The sequence below is a fragment of the Stomoxys calcitrans genome, chromosome 1 (genome assembly GCF_963082655.1).
Source record: "Stomoxys calcitrans chromosome 1, idStoCalc2.1, whole genome shotgun sequence".
Taxonomy (NCBI): domain Eukaryota; kingdom Metazoa; phylum Arthropoda; class Insecta; order Diptera; family Muscidae; genus Stomoxys; species Stomoxys calcitrans.
The window spans coordinates 190000283-190021074 of NC_081552.1; the positions used below are offsets into that span (position 1 = coordinate 190000283).

At 41.2% G+C, this 20792-nt stretch overlaps 1 protein-coding gene and 1 non-coding gene across 4 annotated transcripts in view; one reads left to right on the plus strand and one right to left on the minus strand.

The window, feature by feature from the left end:
- LOC106083974 (serine-rich adhesin for platelets) overlaps positions 1-20792 on the minus strand; it is a 307710-nt gene that overhangs the window by 25715 nt on the left and 261203 nt on the right. Inside the window, exon 1 of one of the 3 annotated variants that reach the window (XM_059361134.1) lies at positions 8518-8595. The exons of 1 other annotated variant lie outside the window; for it this stretch is intronic. The gene's annotated coding sequence lies outside the window, so the exon portion shown is untranslated. Of the gene's footprint in view, positions 1-8400; positions 8475-8517; positions 8596-20792 lie in introns of those variants that run through there. One more of the 3 variants, XM_059361130.1, reaches the window with a different exon arrangement.
- Trnam-cau (transfer RNA methionine (anticodon CAU)) lies at positions 12102-12174 on the plus strand. Its single transcript has one exon. It is a non-coding gene; the product is annotated as a tRNA-Met (tRNA).

Sequence of the window (20792 nt, forward strand, 5' to 3'; positions counted from 1 at the left end):
CGTCCTTGCAAATATGGTTTAGATCGGCCATTTTTGGTTTTTCACCCACATAGACCGAAGTCCCGATTGAAGGTCTTTCTCACATAACTGGCCTATTTATTATTACCCGATTTTGTACAGTGAGCTATGTGAAACCCCTACATGCAAATGCAAATTTTGCCGATGAACATTCCACTAAGGAACAGGGGCAAACTTCTCACATATTAATGAGTGCAGTCCGATTCAAGTTTAAGCTCAATGATAAGGGGCCTCCTTCTTATAGCCGAGTCCGAACGGCGTGCCGCAGTGCGACACCTCTTTGGAGAGAAGTTTTACATGGCATAGTACCTCACAAATGTTGCCAGAATTAGGAGGGGAAAACCACCGCTGGAAATTTTTTCTGTTTCGCCAGGATTCAAACCCAGGCGTTCAGCGTCACAGGCGAACATGCTATCCTCTGCGCTTAGGTGGCCTCCAAACCCCTACACATCCTTCCCTAATATCCCACAGATAAGATCATATGTGGATATAACTGCCATAATTATCAATCTCCCGGTCCTGAACACATATTAGACCCATTTATTACCCGATTTCACAGGAATTTGGAACAGTTCATTTAGGCGAGTTTGGTCTAGAACAGATCTTTCTTCGAAATAGCTATAATGGGTAATGGTACATATTTCAATGGATTTTGTCGAAATGTTTTTAATCAGGCTCGGCCGAACTTAATATCGTTTAAAGTAAGGTTAGGTTGAAAAGAGGGTGCAGATATTAATCCGCCCCAAGCCATTATGGACATACACCTAAGCCAGTAATCGGCTTGTTGTGTGCTCTAAATACAAAAAAAGTAACCTCGAAAAAGAAAATCTAAATTGGGAATTCCGTGCTACTTACAAAATCCTTCGTTGTTTTCCATGCCACTCCCCTAAGTTGGTTCATGTCTGGTATAGTTTCCCCACCTAAGTGCCGGTATCTAATGCTGGCAACATTTGTAAGGTACTGTGCGATGAAAAACTCTCCAAAGAGCTGTCGCACTAAGGCACGCCGTTCGGACTCGGCTATAAAACGGAGGCCCCTTATCATTGAGCTTAAACTTAAATCGGACTACACTCATTGAAATTTGAGAAGTTTGTTCCTTAGTTCATGGCATAATGGTTCAGGGGGATAATTTGCATTTGCAGTCCTCTGGGCTTTACCGCCAAATCATCTGCCCTTTAATTCCTCTTTACTCCGTTATGGCCCGGCACACAAGCGATGCGGATTTTGCCATCCTCAGAGAAGGCGTTAATCTCCTTACACTGCAAGACTGTTCGTGACCTTACCTTCTTCGTTTTTATTGCCCCTATGGCCATTTTACTGTCCGTAAAGATGTTCACACTCGATGTCCTCGCGTAAACACCACACCATCTCACGCATTCCGTGATCGCCCGGATCTCCGCCTGCAGGATTGTATTATGGTCAGGCAGTCTAAAATAGATCTCAGTCCCTGGGTTCTCAATGTGGACCCCCAGGTCCACTCTGTCCTCTAGATTTGATCCATTCGTGTAACATGATCTTCCAGATGGCAATCCAAGACTGCGGCGCTGGCAGCAGTGTCTCGCACTCGACCTCAAGGTTCATCTTAGGTATCCGATCGGAAACCTCTTCCCTACTTCCAGGTTCCATTTCTTCTCCTTGATTATACCGCGATGGTATGAGACGCTCCCATCCTCAATCCATTCTCCCATCGCCTTAAGCCTCATAGCCACAGTGGCTGACTCACACTTAATCTGCATGCCAATGGGTCGGATCTGCATGCCAGAATAGTCTCCCGTGCCCTAGTTGGCGTGGTCCTCATCGCTCCGCCTATGCTAAGACAACATATTCTCTGAACTTGTTGTATTGTTCTAACGTTGCTCCATAGCAGTCCACCAAGTTGGCGTGGCCCTCATCGCTCCGCCTATGCTAAGACAACATGTTCTCTGAACTTGTTGTATTGTTCTAACGTTGCTCCATAGCAGTCCAGTAAGTATTGGTCTAATGTCGCTTCTGTAGAGCCAATGGACTATCCTCGGATTCAGGCCCCATTTTGAGTCTAGGGCCCGTCTACATAGTGCCCAACATCTGTGAGCCTTATCAGTACGCTCCTGAATGTGACACTTCCAATTCAGTTTCCTGTCCAAGATCACACCTAAATATTTAACCTTGTCAGATATCAAAATCGTTTTGGCTGGGAGGGAAATTGGTAGGTTTTTTCAAAAACGTTGTTCAGAAGTACTGTCTGAGTCAATCTGGTCATGAAAGAGGTTTTGCAAATGTGTCCATTTAGGCATAGTTTAAGGTTGTTCTAATCTCCAGTACGATTTTCTGATACTAAAGCCCAAGAAATGTGATATCCATTATTCCCATAAAGGGCTAGGACCAAATAAATACCAAAATTTAATAGACATATGCAAATGAGAAACTTCTTTTTGATATGGCAACCCTGAAAGCGTCAAAGTGATGCACCCCTGGATATATTGGCTTAAGTTGTTGTTGTAGTGTGCCCATTTATGCAGAAATGCTTGACATTTCCGGCTGATAGGTCTATCCCTAAAGCAATATGGAGCTAGTGTTCAATTGAACTGCTATAACGGTTTTCAAAGAAATATGTGGCGGTTTCCTTGAACTCTAGGGAATAATGTCAGTTTAAAGGGACATGAAATGGCGCTGTTGTCATCTGCTATTATAGCGGTTTTTCCAATCATTCGACTATTATAACTGTAACCATGTGATGTAGATGAAGATAGAACTACAATTTAGGTTCAACAAACTCGTAATTAAACTTTTTCTGCTTCTAAACATTGCGAAAGACACTCTCAAGAGTAAGTACTTGTACGGATGTGGGTACATACATATGTACATCCATTGTACATGGTCATATACAAAACATTGTACAAGCCCATAAAAAATACATATGTATATGGGACATTCAATGGAAAGTAGAGCAGTTTAGGTTTGTATAGAAGCTATAAGTATGGACCGTTTTGGCCCATACTTGTCATCCATAATAGCAGTCATAATGTTATTCATGGTACTAAATGCCAACCAAGTCGAAAAAACCTGTGCTAAATTTGAAGAGGATCGGATAAAAATTGTAATTCGTACTTTGTTCACAAATTAACATGGACTGACATATGGACAGACAGACAGACGACAAAGCTAAATCCATTCATATAGTGGTTCTGAGACTCAGACTAATGAAAGAGATAAACTAAGTAAACCATTCGCCTTTTCGTGTAACGAAGCATGTTTTGCTGTAAAACAATACTTTTGACTTAACAGAATTTTTGGAATTATCGCGTACTAGAGCCACCTTTACCACAGAAGAAGTTCCTAAAGGTTTTATCATAAAGGAAGTGACTTTTAGATGAAAGATTTGAAAATTCACGACTAACGTTCAACTGTGTAGGGAAATGTTACACAGTTCCTATACAAATAGTACTTCTTCAATAAAACGGATTGGTTTGTCGCAAATATTTTCCAAACGTAAATTTTTTTTGCGTTTACAATCTCAATAGAGGAGGGGTTTATCCCAATTCGTATTAAGGCCAAATTTTTCGAAATCATACGCCTACCTCGACCAAAGACAAGGAGAGCCAGCCTAAGGACATATTCTGTGAATACCTAGGACGTACTTATGATCATTTTGTCGACTTTAATAATTGAATCGTCCTGAGAGATTTGAAACCCAAAATATTGTAGGAAGAGAGAATCTTGGTCCAGACAACAGGTCAATTTAGCCTCCATTAAAAAACAACGGAAAATTATCGTCGCGGCAACAAATATGGTAGTTAGTAACGCCAGGAAAGCATTTATCTTGCGTGTACCAAGGAGCGAACCTCGATTTGGATCATTACCAAAGCTTCGCACTTGCCTAAGTGTAACGAGGAATAAACCTTCCCACGCTGCATGATAACTGGAAGTCCAACAGATGTAGACACAATAAACCGCATTGCCCAGTGGGATAGAATCCAAAAAAAAAAACTAGCAAAAACTGTTGCTGTTTCAGAAAGGGTACAGATACGAGTATCTCTTTTAAATAGCAGGAGCTGAGGTGTTCAGAGAGGGAACAGATACGAGTATCTCTCTTAAATAGCTGGAGCTGAGGTGTTAACGAAAACATATGCAAAGTTTCAAGGCCCTAGGTGATCCAGGCGCCTTTTGTCAAGCTCTTAAAGTTGGTCACATCGCTATTTAGAAAATTAGTTTGGGCTCCCAAATAGTCATTTGTGTTCCGATTTCTGAAATTCTTTTTTGCTGGATAGTGCTCAAAAATCGCTACAAAAACAAATCAGCATCCTGGTGTCAGGGATTTTCGACTAACAATTATTTTTCTGGCATGTTGGCCGAGTATTTTTGCGATTTGCGAAGGCATTTGTGGTTCGAATTTCATGTTGATGCATGATATAGATTGGTGCCCAAATTTACCATAACGTTATTGCTTTTTTTCTAGAAGTGTCCAAATGCGATGACCCAGTTCAAAGTTATACAGTTTGAGAGTCAAAATATGTAAAAAATAATTCTTTTTAAATTTTTGGAACAGGCACAAACTTCTCATATATCAATGAGTGCTGTCCGATTCAAGTTTAAGCTCAATGATGACAAGGGGCCTCCTTTTTGTAGTCCACATCGAACGGCGTGCCGCAGTGCGACACCATTTTGGGGAGAAGTTTTTACATGGTATAGTACCTCACAAATGTCGCCAGTATTAGGAGGGGATAACCCCGTTGAATAATTGTTTTCTGATGTTCTCGCAAGGAATCGAACCCAGGGGTTCAGCGTCATAGGCGGATAAGATAACCTCTGCGCTATGGTGGTCTCCTACGAAATGTGCATTTTTTTTATCAAAAACTTGGAACATTTTTCCGAGTTCTCAAATCGCAAAGCCCTGACCCCCATTAGGGTTATGGCTTTTATACCCATAACACTACCAAATATCCATTTCCTACCCTACAAAAATATAAATATGTCCGTCCGTCTGTCGCAATCACGCTATAGCCTTAAAAAATTTGAAATATTGAGCTAAAGTAGGGCATAAAAATACGTCTTTTTGCTGCACGCAGTTTAAGTTCTTGCGCGGGCCAAATCGGACCATGTTTGGATATAGCTGTCATATAGACCGATTTCGGATCTTAAGCCCATAAAAGCCGCATTTATTAATATTCGGGCAGAATTTATTTTTATTTCTTTAATGACACTTTTATTACATATGATGTCGTTAACTCCTCAGCTCTAACCATTCGAAATTTCAAAGAGATATCTCGACTCGTTCCCAAATGACATACTTTTACTAACTTTTTTGATTCTATCCCACAGTGCAACGCCAGATACACCTGACTGAACCCAATTGAAGAAAACACTTCTTATCCCGATGATGAAGCAGTCAAATGGCATAATTGAACTCCTTCTTAGGTTAGGTTGATCTTCCATTTGTTCAACTTGTCCTCTAAACCTGTTGTTTGGTCCTTATGTTACACTTTTTCTCCATAACAGTCCACAAAACTATTGAGGCGTAAGTAAGTATTGGTCCAATCATGCATCTGTAGAGCCAGTGGACTATCCTCGGATTCAGTCCCAATTTTGAGCCTACGGATCATCTACATAGTGCCCAACATCTGTGAGCCTTCTCAGCACGCTCCTGAATGTGACACTTCCAATTCAGTTTCCTTTCCAATATCACACCTAAGTATTTGACCTTGTCACCTTGACCTTGACCCACCTTCTCTAAGGACCGGGTTCACCCGATATTGGTCTAAGGATTGGATCAGTGTGTCGGTTCGCACATTGTTAAAATGCCCCTCGATGTCAATGCATACCGCAAGGGTGTACGTTTTGGCATCAAAGGATTTTTCTATTTTATGCATAAACTCGTGCAGGGCAGTCTCCACAAACGTTTGTATTTGAACAGTTCACTGGGGGTCCTACTCTTTATCATGGTGTTCACAATACGTCCCAAGGTTATCAGTAGAAAGGACGTAATGCTTATAGGTCTGTAGCCCTTTGGTGTCGCATAACATGCCTTGCCGAGCTTGGGCATAAATACCACCCTTGCCTCATGCCAGGCTTTCGGAGTATATGTAACACCAACTTGTAATTCAAAAATTTTTCAATTCAAATTTATTAGCGATATGATTCATTAAATTTTTTAATTGAAAATTAAAAAATTTATTCAGATTTTATTAAACCAAGTAAAAGCGTGCCAAGTGTCACCGAGCCTCCACCAAGGATCGCATTTGTCAAGTTCTTTACCCAGTATCTCTTTATAGGCAAGCAAAGGAATGGATAAAAATTGCCATGCTATTGCAGCCATATTAAGTTATGGACCGTTTCGAACCGTATTTGGTTAGGATGTTGGATACCATAGTAGAAGTCATTGTGCAAAATGTCAGCCAAATCGGATAATAATTGCGCCCTCTATAGGCTCAAGAAGTAAAATCGGGAGATCGGTTTATATGGGAGCTATTATATCAGATTATAGACCGATTCAGATTATATTTGGCACGCTCGTTTAAGGTCATAGGAGAAGCTGTTGTACAAAATTTCAGCCAAATCAGATACAAATTGCGCCCTCTATAGGCTTAAGAAGTACAATCGGGAAATCATTTCATATGGGAGCTATATCAGGTTATGAGCCGATTTGGACCATAGTTAACACAGTTGTTGGAAGTCAAAACAAAAGACTTCATGACAAATTTTAGACAAATCGGATAATTATTGAGCTCTCTAGAGGCTCAAGAAGTCAAGATCCGAGATCGGTTTATATGGCAGCTATATCAAGTTATGAACCGATTTTGACTTAAGACAGTTGTTGGAAGTCATCGTGAAACACTTCATACAAAATTTCAGGCAAATCGGATAAGATTTGCTGTCTCTAGAGGCTCAAGAAGTATAATCGAGAGATCGATTTACATGAGAGCTATATCAAAACATGGACCGATATGGCCCATTTACTATTCCAACCGAGCCACACTAGTAGAAAGTATTTGGGTAAAATTTCAAGCGCCTAGCTTTACTCATTCGAAAGTTAGCGTGCTTTCGACAGACAGACAGACGGACAGACATGGCTAAATCGACTCAGAATATCAAGACGATCAAGAATATGAAGTATATATATTGGGTCTCAGATCAATATTTCAATGTGTTACAAACGAAATGACTAAATTAGTATTCCCCCTTCCTATGGATGAGGGTATAAAAATAATTGAATCAATTAATTTTTAAATTGAAAATTGCAAAAATTTCAATCACGACAGTAATCGAAACATTTATATTCAAATAAAAAATTGATTGAATTAATTAATTGAATATTTTTTATAGACTTTTGTTTTCTGTGTAGGATTATCTTTCACAGAGCAGCAGAATTCTACCCATAATTTGTTCTGAGCGTTTTTCAACTCGCCAACACGCTATATTCAACATAACTTTAAAAAAAATTGTTTAACATATAACTTACTTTGTTCAATTTTTCATGGTATCACCCATATGTAGTCTGCATTTCACAGTGTTCAACTTACAAATAATGCTTTGAAGAGGTTTTCTCAAGCATTGCTTAAATTATTATGCAAAGCTTTCGCTAAAGCTTGAAGCCAATGGCCCTAGCATTCTCATTTCCTACCCGCTTTTAAAATAAAATTTAGTTTTTCATTTGCATTTTTTATGTATTTCATCGTCAGAGAAATTCATATCACCAGTTTGTTTGTTTTTTTTTTATTCCCATTTAGCTCTCAGCCCACTATAACTTTAATACAACGGGAATGCACTCACTCAACCCTGTAGCATATAGGTTGCGGATTATCTTCCACGGCGCTGCAGAATTTCACCCAGAATTTTTTCTCAGCGATTTTGAGCTCGCCAACACGCTATTTTCAAACTAAACTATCAAAAAAATTTTTTAACTTATAACTCACTTTGTTAAATTTATCATGAAAGCACCCATATGTAGTCTGCATTTCACAGTGTTTGAACTTACAAAGAGGTTTTCTCAAACTTTGCTTAAATTTAAAGCTTTCTCTAAAGCTTGGAGACAATGGCCCTTGTATTCTCTTTACCTACCCTTGGCCATGGTTTTTGTTGTTTTTTCCTTAATTTCAAATTTGATCCCCTTTTAAAATTAAATTTAGTTTTTCATTTGCACTTTTTGTTTATTTCATCATCAGACGAACTCATTTCACCAGTTTGTTTTTCTTTTCCCCCATTAAGCACTCAGCCCAATATCACTCAAAAACACAAGGGGAATGCACTCACTCAACACTGAACAGCTAGAGAGGGCTTTGCCTTATTGCCAAAAAAGGAAGAGTTGCTCCCTTTTGTTGTCTGGAGTTTTAACTTTTATAGCTTCTTTGCTTGTTTCACTTTTTTTTGATTTAGAAAATTTTATGGCGATTTATTATTTAAACTTACTTTTATTTTTGTTCACTCTCACAGATTTTATATATATATATATATATATTTGCTTCTAATTCCCGTTATATATTCCCTTTTTATCACTAGAATAACTGCAGCACGCAAAAAACACACCTTTGCCGGTTCAACTGCCTTTGTAAACTGCCAAAATAAGTTTCTCGCTTCGTTTGTTTCACTTCCTCTGTCATCCCACCACCCCGGCGGCGCTCACACACAAAGTATTTTTTGTTGTGCGTTCGTTCATTCTGAAAAAGCCACACAAAAGCTTTGCTTGCTTCAATTGTTAACGTTCTTTTGATGGTTAAGCTTTACGCTGTCGTTGGGTGTTGTTTTGTGCTGAGTATGAGTCTGCCTGAGTTTTTGCCAGACTTGCTACTACTGCGTTATTGTTTTGTTCTTACAACCAAACACTGACTACAAGCAAAACAACAATGCAATTCCAATGTGGTGGGGTGAGGTGAGAGTGGGTAAAGCCCAAAGCTTATCAATGCGTGTTTAAACTTTACTTTTATTTTGAGTTCAGTTAATGGTGGCGGTGATACCATTGAAGTAGGGAATAGGGTTGCCATTGTTTGAAAACGACAATGTGGAAAAAACAACTTTTGTGGAATGTGGAAAAAACAACACTTTTTGAAATGTGCCAGCGATATTAATGGAATTCGGTACAAAACCGTGGTTTGATGCCGGAAAGGCGAATCTGATACAATATTGTATCTAAAACAAAGATTAGATGAAGAAGGGGTTGTGGATTTTAAGCCGCCTTAACAAATCCCTATAGATATATCTAAGCAATAAGTAGTAAACTCGAAAAAATCTATTTTGAGAACTCCGTGCCATTCACCGAATACCTTATGCGTGCTCGTCACACATGTCATTAGTGCAGTAGTTTTGACTTAGGTGCCAAAACAAGTTTTGCACTAATTTTGTGACAGCAAAGCAATTTTCGCACTTATCTTTAATGCATTTGAAGGTGAAAAAGTGACCGTTATACGATTGGCCTACCTGCCACAGAATTGACTCTTAAATATAATTTTCTGTCACATCTTTATTACTTTTATGTGAATTTATGAGTACTAGATTCAGTTTTCTTCTTCTATTTCGCACAAAAATTTTTACTTATATGTGTGTTTGACAACTGAAGCAAGGCTTATTTTTTGTGGCTGGTAAATTAAGAAATTTTAGTGAAAATGACGATATCTTCCCCAATAATGTTGGTTGCTAAATGAAATTCGCACTTAAACGATTGGCCGTTAAAAAAGTAAATTGTATAGAAAATTGGAAAGAAATTCACATTTTCTTAGTTTTTGCCAGGTATAACAAATTCGCACTTAAACGATTGATACTTTATACACTTGACGTATTCATTCATCTTCCCGATTTTCGCCTGCAAGGCATAAAACGGCCTATGAGGCTGCCGAAATCAGAACTCGGTCTGGTGGTCCTCAATGTAGACGGTCAGACTTTATCTACCCTCTAGCTTCGAACCATCATCCGTATAGCATGAGCTAGCAGAAGGCAATACCAGATTCTCGTCAGACCAAGACTCGATCTCAAATACCGTAGAAAGATATTAAGAACTTGAAGTAGTATTACTGATAGGTATGGTAGAAAAGTGAATCTGGGAAGCATCTAACACCTTTGACTCGAGATATCGAGAAGGTTACCCAATCAGCGAAGTAAATATCAAGCTGCGATCCTTGCATATGAGAAGTCATTGCAATACATCAAGATATGATGCCTTATCTACACTCAGAGAAATTTGTTAGTAACAATTGCTAAAAATCTGCTGAAAATGGGGCTATAGGATATGTTAATAGAATCATACCGTTTGTAACACCAGTCTATGTATATTCTTTATCATCTTGACATTCTAAATCAATCTAGCTATGTTCGTCCCTCCGTCCATCTGTGGAAATCACGATAGCTGCAGAATCAATAAAAATGTCACCTTGAAATTTTGTACAGAGACTTCTTATCGATGTAGGTCGTCGAGGATTGCAAAGGGGTCGTCGGGGATTCAGATTTCAATATAAACCGACAACTGGGTTTGATTTCTTAGGCTCCTAGTAGCCTCAATTTTCATCCGATTTGGCTGAAATTTGACGCAAAGACTTTGGTTACGACATCCGCGTCGAGTATGACCTGAATCGGTTTATAAACCGATATAGCCCCCATATAAACCGATCCTCAGTATTGACTACTTGAACCCCTATAGGCCTCAATTTTTTTTTCAGAAACCGTGCCGGGTTCTATTCGAATCGGTCTATAAACTGATATAGCCCCCATTAAACCGATCGCCTGTTTTGATTTCTTGAGGCCTCAATTTTCATCCGACTTGGCTTAAATTTGGCACAAAGATCCGATCCTTCCCATTTCCCGATTTGATTGTTACAAAAAATTAAAAAGCAAACTGGGCTAATTAGTTTAAATAGGTTAAATGTTATGACTTCAAACATACGTGCCGAGTATGATCTGACTCGATATATAAGCCGAAGAAGTCAAATCTAGGAATCGGTTTATATGGGGGCTATATATAAACCGATTCCTAGATTTGACTTCTTGAGACCGTAGAAGCCTCAATTTTAATCCGATTTACCTGAAACTTGGCACAAAGATTTTCGTTACAACTTTCAACGAGTATGAACAGAATCGGTCTATAGACTGATATAGCTCGCATATAAACCGATCCCTAGCATAGTCTTCTTCAAGAATCTATTGGCCTCAATTTTCATCCGATTTCGGTGAAATTTAGCCCAAGATCTTCTGTTCTGACTTTCAACAAGCATGCCGTGTATGATCCGAATCGGTCTACAAACTGATATAGCCCCATATAAACCACTTTCCTCATTTGACTTCATGATTATTAACTGATATAGCTCTATTAAACCGATCCCCGGATATAACTTCTTGAGCCCCTAGAGGCCTTAGTTTTTATCTGATTTGGCTAAAATTTTCATAAAGACTTCTGTTACGACTTCTGGCATCCGTACCAAATGTGATCCGATATGAATACCGGTACCACGATATAAATTCTTGAGACCATAGAAGCTGCAATCATTTCCCGATTTGATTGTTACAAAATAATACAAATACAAGCTGAGTTAAAAGATTAAATACTTAGCGAAATCCATGGTGATGGGTACCTATGATTCAGACCACCCGAATTTAACACGTTTTTATGTGTTTGGATTATCTTGGAATACGATTTTAGCAAACTTTCTAGAATTTAATATTTTGCTAGCTGGCCTGGTGTGCTTAGCTACACCTACAAGTGTTTGCTGCCCCCTCTTGATATGATCGAAATTTGAATACAATTTATATTCGTATTTAACTCTCAAATAACATTCATTAGAATCCCATATTGTTCCGTTTGGTTTACATGTCCATTTGAGGCATAAGTGAAGAATTTAGCACCTCACAGATTTTTTCACTACTTTTTTTATGCAGTTTGGCTGTGAAATCTGAACTTTATACTCACCTCGGGGTATAAACATGTTTCCATACCAAACAACAATTGCTTGGGGTCACAGTAAAAGCTTAAACTTTTAATAGAACTATATAAAAGCTTTGTAACATGACCTTCAACTTATACACACAGAGCCAAGCCAAAGTGTTGAAATTGCTATTCATATGAAAATTCTTATTAGAACTTTAGTATGGCTAATGTTTTGTTGTTTATCAGCAGGCGTCTCCTCATAGCCTCGGTGGCGCAGTAGGCAGCGCGTAAGTCTCATAATCTTAAGGTCGTGAGTTCGAGCCTCACCCGGGGCATATGCTTTTTGTTTCAATTTGTTATCACACTGACTAAGAAGAGAAGGCAAAATTTTTTTAATAACTTTTGTATGGAAAATGATTATATGTTTAAAAAAATAGTTTTTAAAATCAAATTTTACCATAACTTTCTATTTAGAGGAAATTTTCCAATATTTATTGAGGAGCAATGTAAACTTTTTAAAAAATTTTTGCTTCAGTTCCTAAGTGGAATATTCATGGGCAAATTTGCATGGAACATTTTGCCATCATTTGCCATTTATGGAAAATTTGACCAACTGTAGTTATTTTAAAGAAATTGTACCAAAATTTGCTTTAATACGAAATTTTGCCAAAATTTGCCATTCATAGGGAGGTTCGCCAAAATTTGTAATTAATCGGTCTGATTGTACATTTGAGGTTGGGCGGATTCCACATACTTGGTCCCAGGGTTAGGTTGGGTCGGGTTAGGATTCGGCCCATTGTGTTCGCCATATAAGAAGGTAGAAGAAAAACAAAAGACAAAGATAAAGAGGACCAAGATAAGGTACACCATAGTAAATTGCTAAAGGGTAGAAACCATAGATGACGGATGAAGGTAACCAACGAACAAGACAAAAAAATAACAGAGATCTAGCGAAATGGCGAGAAACTCTCACCGGTGAGAGCATCGTCCAGTCAGCCAATTAAGTCCAGAGAGGCAAGAGGGAATCCATTCACGGAAAGAGGTGTTTGCCCATGTAATTGAGTGCCAGTGACACAATAGGTACTCGATCGTCTCCGACTACAAAGACCTAACGTTGCAATGACCAGTCAGAATTCCTATCAGTAGTCCGAGGTCATACTTCCCCAGCCATAGGATAAGTGACGTTCTGTTTCGCGAAATTTGCCGCCATAGGGCCTTCCCCAAACTGCAACCAACTGAACATGCTCAGGAAGTTCGCACAGTAGAGGGTAAAATGGTTACGAAGCACGTAATGCGCTTGAAAACGATCCACTACAGACCACCTCCAGACCCTTCAGCACCTGACAGGTTTCCCTATGGTTTAAAGAAGCTCTTTGCATCTTCTAACCAGTCTCGTTCTCAGATGGCCCGACGACAGAGTCAGAATGCAGTTTGACAGTCAACCAATATTGTGACAGTCCGATCGCACAGCCGCTCCCGTATGGGAAGCATCTCTAGTGCCTTCAGGGTGGCGAAGACTTCCGCTCGGAAGACTATACACTCTTCCAGAAACCAAAATTATTCAAAGGGACTTAATGAAGATGCCCCCATCTAATTTCCATGTTAACCCAGAGATTTAATACATCGACAAGGAAAGACTCCCCTGGCAAATGATCCTTCTAGCCTCATATAACGCTCTGCATCGCTAGCAGGAAAGAAGTATGTCCAAAATCTGAGGAGATCCAATTTCCTGACTCTCTCAGTCTATTTTCTGCCTTAGTTGCTACACTCCCAACATGCAGTTGCGTAGGCCTAAGATTAAGCATAGCATTGTGTGTCTTTCTTAAAGCAATCTTCCTTAATCCAGAGATTAGAACCACATTGGTACACTGTACGAACGTGATCACCCTTCGCAGGGGACAGTTGTCCAAAGCCCGATGCCATAGGTGAGACATAGCGACGTCTAACCCATCAACAAGAAAGTACTCCCCTTGTAAAAAATCCGTCGCGCTGCATATAACTAGCCGCATCGCCTTCTCTGCGCAAAACAAAGGAATGTCCAAAGTTTGAAGAGATCTAGGTTTTTGACTCGTTCAGTCTATTGACGACCTTCTTGGCTACATTCTCAGTTGCGTAGGCCTAAGATTTTGCACGATATTGTGCGTCTTTCTCAAATCACTCCTTCTTCCTCCAGAGATCATTACCACAGCGTTACCTCATACGATCTTGATCAAAGCCCGACGCCACACCATCCATCCATGCGTGAGGAAAAACCTCGTCTAATCCATCAACAGGGAAGTACTGTCCGAATATCCGTGGCGCAGTATCTCACTAGCCGCACCGCCATCCCTCAGCAGAACGAAAGTTATGTCCAAAGTTTGAGTAGAGGCAGATTCCTGACGCCCTCAGTCACAACAGGCATCCATAAGTGAGAATCGGCCGAACAAACGCCGTAAACACCCAGTATATCGACCCCTGCCCACGCTTCCAACTCCTTCCCATCGAGTTGTCACAGAAGTAGAGCTTCATAGTGTCAGCGCCCTTAAGACCATTTCCTCTACGTTCCTCCAACGATAGTCGCTAGTCAAGAATCACGCCAAAAAAACTGGACCTTCGGAGAGAGCAGATGTTCTACCCCATCCAGGTCAGGTCCCCTGAAAATGCCCATCTTAAGTTTCCTGGGGAAAAATAGCAGTACAGTCTTCTGGGGTTTAAAACAAACCCGTTAGCCATTACCCCTCCAGACAGCTTTCTTAACGCACGCTGAATGAGGGTCATAAGAAATCCATCAACGATATCGTTGTTGTTGTTGTAGACACATTTCATGTGGAGGTGGCGATCGTCGTCAAGCTCTGGCAGGTGATCAAGCTCGTTCCGGTCCAAAGGACCGATCGCCGAGGGAATAGGATGGCCATTGGTTATTTAAAGGCGTCAATAACCCGCCTTGTCATATCGAGCATCATAGGCACTCAGTATTTGTGCAAGAGCCGGTACCGTCCGGCCTCTCACTGAAACTCTCCGCTCGATACCGCTGATTTTCCGCGACTGCCGATGCAGCTACTCCGTGTGGAGTATTTCACTACCCGCAACCTATGGACGCACCCCGTAGCTCGCAGTTAAGCTTCTTGTGACAGCCATGAACGCCATACAGATCGGACCTCAATATTCCAGCCTGTGTAATGCTCATAGCTATCCCGTACCGGAATATCGATATCGTTATCATCGTTGGCAATGACTCCTTTAAAAAAAAACAAGAATCCCGCAAAACATGGAAAAAATCCCAACCTTGTGGAATTCCACTAGTCGCAATCTTCCTCCCATTCCATAAAAAGTACCACTTCAGTTTTTCTGGGATGTTTACCAGGCCCGCAAGCTCTCATCCATGCAGACACTTTCCTTACCAAATTGTACCGAACGGCCAACATCTCCTGTTTGGGGATTTTTATGGGTATGGGGCAACACCTACTATCCGTATAGATCTCCATACTCGACGTCCATCTCCCACATTCCATAAAAAGTTACCAGTTCAGTTTTTCTGGTATGTTTACCAGGCCCGTAAGCTCTCGTCCTTTGCAGACAGCATCTAAAGTTTGGGGTGTTGTGGAATGGCGAATAGGTAGAGGTTAAACAGTGACGGAGATATCACCCCGCCTTGGGGAACTCCCTGTTTCACTCTACAGTGCGACCCAGCGGTACGGCCTGGCTGGAGGGAGGTATTGACGACGTGCTCAAATAGTTTGACATGGCTGACCATGTCAAATGCTTCGAAAGGTCCAGTGCCACGAAGACCGTCTTATCGAATGACCTGGGATGATTGATTGATTGAAAGTAGTGTTGTGCTATGCAGTCTTCGAAATCCATGCTGATGCTCGGCGAATGGAAATTCTCCTACTAGGCTTGGGAGGAGTAGTGCCTCAATCGTCTTAGCAACTGGTGAGACAGGGAGAGGGGTCTGTACGACTCCCCCAAACTCGGGTCCTTTCCAGGCTTCAGTAGCGGGATCACTCCGCCCATTTTCCAGACATCGGGAACTATAAGAGTGTTCAAAGACAGGTTGAGGACAGTAGTAAGGTACTCAACTCCAGGTAAATCCAGATTCTTCAGCATCAGTGTAGAGATTCCGTCGGGGCCCAACGCCTTGGATGATTTGGTGCCACGGATGACATTCGTAACTTCGCCCACGGTAAATTGTGATGACTGTTCGTCGGCTCGGAGACCACGGATACGGCGAATAGCTCTCCTTCTAGCACTTTCACTCTCGGAATGCGCTATAAATTGAATGTTGAACAACCTGCCGAGAGTTACGTCGCCAATGTGTCTGAGATCCTGTTATCCCGTAGTTCAGCTAAACCGGTGCCTACCTTACATTGCTTCAAGAGTTCTAGCAACAAATTCTACTTATGCTCGTTGATTACCCTGCTAATTTCCAGATTCAGCTCGCTGATTCTTGGTTTAGTGGAGTCCGTACAACGATTCCTTTTCGGTCGTTGGCGAGACCAACTGCCTTCGTCGGGAAATTGGGCCGCACTTGGGGTATTCGATCGGCTGGTATAAAGCGAGCGGCTGCTGCATTAATGTTGTCTCGGAGTTTCCTCTCGGCAAGTAGCACATTCGAGGGGGGTGTCAGTTCACTGAAGCGGCGATGGGTGTACTCTGTGAAGGCGGCCAAAATGCCTTCTTCTGATTGGTTAACGCCCGGCGCTCAGTGATTATGAACAGTCGGTCGATAGTGAGAATTATGGGGAGGTGGTTTGTTCCCAAAGTAATTACGGCTACGTCACTCAGGAGATCAGGGATTGCAATGGAAATGTCTAGCGGGCTACTACACCTCATCGTAATCCTAGTGGAGGCATCCTCATTCATCGTGCAAAACCTGGATCCTTCAAGCTGCTCTGCCAAAGCTGTGACCCGCTAGCCGTTACCTTGGGGACAAATCCATGAAATGTGATGCGCATTAAAGTCTCCTAGACGATTATGGCCATATAGTAGCCCACTTATGTCGGGCTTGTAAGCTTGGCCATTAACTGGGTCACCTCTACCAACCGGTGATATGTACACGTCGCATAGCTCTATCTCGGCAGTACCGGGCGTGACTGCTATCCCCATGTACTCCATGTTGGGGTCACCAGCGCCAGGCGCAGGCAAGATAGGTCTATACTGCACGGAATGGTGTATCACGAAGGCAAATCCCCACCTTCACTCCTTTAGCGATACTTACGTTGCACATTGTAACTGTGCAAACTCTAGGTAGCTTGGTCAGCTTTGTCTCCTGGAAAGCTACAACCCAATATATTTTTTAGACTCATAAAATCCACTATCTCGTCGATCTTGCTTAGGAGAACGATGCAATCAATTGCAAAATTTATACGCTTACCGGCGCTGGCCTGGCAATATTTGGGGTGGGGTGCTGCTGCTGCGTATATTGCCGCACGGGAGAGGTCGGGGGGTCACAAAGTTCGACGGCAAGGACGCAGAAGGCGACGATGACGACGCTTGTGACCCGCTGCTGTCTATGTTCGCACAGCACCTGGCAACATATTTAGCGTGACTATATTCCCGTAGTGACGTTAGGCCAGAGCAGGATCGGAAATGGACCCATTCCATACACCGGTTACACCTCACCGACACCGACCGATGTTGGAGGCGGCTCTCGCAAACCGAACAGAACTAGGTTCCGGGATTCTTTTCAATCCGGGCATGGACCAGAAGCTTGCGGAGGCACTCCGGGATATTCCTCTCCCATGACGAAAAAAAGTCGAAAACGTTCACTGAGGCGGCAGCCCTTGCTGATGGAGATTGCATCGGGTCAAACCGGTGAGTACAACCGGCTGTCCGGATTCTGTAGAGCTTATATCAGCTATATTCGGTTATAGACAAAACACCCCATGCAAAATTTCAGCCAAACTGGATGAGAATTTTGCCTTCTAGTGGCTCAAGAATTCAAGAACCAAGATCGGTTTATATGGCAGTCTTAACAAAACACGTCATGCCGAATTTCAGTCAAATCGGATAAGAATTGCGCCCTCTAGTGCCTCAAGAAGTCAAGTTCCAAGATCGGTTTATATGACAGCTATATCAGGTTATGGACCGATTCAAACAATACTTAGCACAGTTGTTGGAAGTCATAGCGAAACACGTCATGCCGAATTTAAGCCAAATCGTATAGGAATTGCGCCCATTAGAGGCTCAAGAAGTCAAGATCCAAAATCGGTTTATATGACAGCTATATCAGGTTATAGACTGATTTGAACCATACTTAGCGGAGTTGTTGGAAGTCATAAGAAAACACGTCATGAAAAATCGGATAAGAATTGTACCCTTTAGTGGCTCAAGAATTCAAGATCCAAGATCGGTTTATATGGCAGATACATCAGGTAAAGGACAGATTTGAACCCTATTTAACACATTTGTTGGAAGTCATAACAAAACACGTCATGCAAAATCGGATAAGAATTGCGCCCTCTAGTGGCTCAAGAAGTCAAGTTCCAAGATCGGTTTATATGACAGCTATATCAGGTTATGGACCGATTTCAACCATACTCAGCACAGTTGTTGGAAATCATAACAAAACACCTTATGCAAAAATTCAGCAAAACCGGATGAGAATTTTGCCTTCTAGTGGCTCAAGAAGTCAAGATTCAAGTACTGTTTATATGGCAGATATATCAAAACATGGACCGATATGGCCCATTTACAATCCTAACCAACCTACACTAATAAAAAGTATTTGTGGAAAATTTGAAGCGGCTAGCTTTACTGCTTCGAAAGTTAACGTCCTTTCGACGGACGAACGGATATGGCTAGATCGACATAAAATGTCATGACATGATATATACTTTATATGGTCTTAGACTAATATTTCGAGGAGTTACAAACAGAATGAAGAAATTAGTATACCCCCATACCTGCATCCTCTATTAGCCCAATGTATCTTAAACGATGTGTAATCGCTTATTTTTATTCAATTTTGGAAAAACTTTAACTTTGCCAATAGTATCGATAGGAAAAATATCAATCGATATTCAGGAAAAAATAAAATATCGATAGTCCCTTCGATATTTTGTCAGTTCTACTTCCAGTTTAGTTTCCTATCCAAAATAACTCTCAAGCACTGGATTCCGAAGTCATTGTGTTGAGGAGACGTTACTACTGAAATCGGTCAACCTTCGATTTCCACGCAAATAGGATTCTTGTTGTGCACCGATAAACGTTCAGACGCCTAGCTTACGTCCTGGATCTAGCTGTCTCCTGGAGCCTTTCGGCTTTTCTGAATAGTTGTCAGGTTCAAATCCCTCTCTAAAGGCTAATTACACCCCAGGGGGCGTTTTTTCACCCCAGGGGGCATTTTTAATTTCCTATCCAAGATAACTCTCAAACATTGGACCTGACGGACTCCGAAGTCCATGTGTTGAGGAAGCGTTTCTACACAAATCGGCCAACCTTCGATTTCCTCGCAAATAGAATTTTTGTTTTGTCCCGATAAACATTCAGAGCCTAGCTTAAGTCCTGGATCTTGTTGTCTCCTAGACCCTTTCGGCTTTTCTGAATAGTTGTCAGGTTCAAATCCCTCTCGAAATGCTAATTACACCCCAGGGATCGTTTTTTCACCATTCTTATCGATAGTGTCGATAGTTCTTTTCACATTTTGCCATCTCTATTTCCAGTTTGGTTTCCTATCCAAGATAACTCTCAAACATTGTACTTGTCGGATTCCGAAGTGAATGTGCTGAGGATGCGTTACTGTACAAATCGATCAACCTTCGATTTCCTCGCAAATAGGATTTTTACTTTGTCCCGATAAACGTTCAGAGCCCTAGCTTGCCATCTCCTGGAGTCTTTCGGCTTTTCTGAATAGCTGACAGGTTCAAATCCCTCTCGATAGGCAAATTAAAATTTTTTTTGACAAACATTCGGTGATTATTACCTCCAACCACCCACCTTACTGTAGTGCAACACCTTGAATTGATCTTCAACGGCCATGTAGATTTAATTAAATTTATTCGATAAGCATTGCTTCAAATTGCAATCGATTTTAAGTTTAGACTCGATTTAAGATTAGCATAAAAATTTAATTTATTTAATATTTTTGATGTTGTCCATGGTGTGTAAATGAAATTTGTTATCTTTTTTAGGATCAGAGAAAAAAAAACCAAGACTCTTGTCCCAATTCCACTCGATATGGCCATTTACAAGTGAGCTAAAAAAAATACCATCAATCATAATTTTCGCAAAATATTCGAATAAATTGTTGTTCTATTGAAAGTGATATTTTCTTGTTGAAATCGCATTTGCCACCAGACTAAGAGATGGGCGGCAATGTTGCGTTTCTGCAGTTCTCAATCATCGTTCTTAGCTGGTCTGCCGACTGACTGACTTGAGTGGCGGACTGACTGATTGATGATGGAGTGCTGTGAATTATGACAACATAAATAAGTGTACCCTATACCACTGCTATGGTAATATTGAACAGAGCAGATGTTGGTAACACAATCGCGGCGAAGGTAGGCTAGGCAAGGTTTAAATGACAGTCTGCCATCAGACTCACTTAGACGTTTTCGTCCATTGTGATACCACACGAACAGAAGAAGGAAGATGACTTCTAGTTCCAACCGTTAAACCATCCGCTAAATTAGACAAGTTTCCAAAGAAATAAGAACCTAAAATGGAACTCCTTCCGACAGCCAGTGCGGAACACACACAGCAGGTGTTCTATAGTCTCTTCTTCTTCAATGTCGCCGCAGCTGGCAACCTTCAGTCTGACTGCATGTTTTCCGATTAGACAGTGACCTGCCATGACGGACAAAATGACAGAGACGTCTGTTCTAGCCAATGACAGCAAAGCGGTAGACGTCTTCAAGTCTTGGTTAGCCCACATAGTCTTGTAATGCTCACAGCCCCCTTTTTGGGACCATCTATCATTCCTTGTCCTTCGGGCCTGGTCCTGAAAACTTAGCTTACATATCGCTAGAGCCAT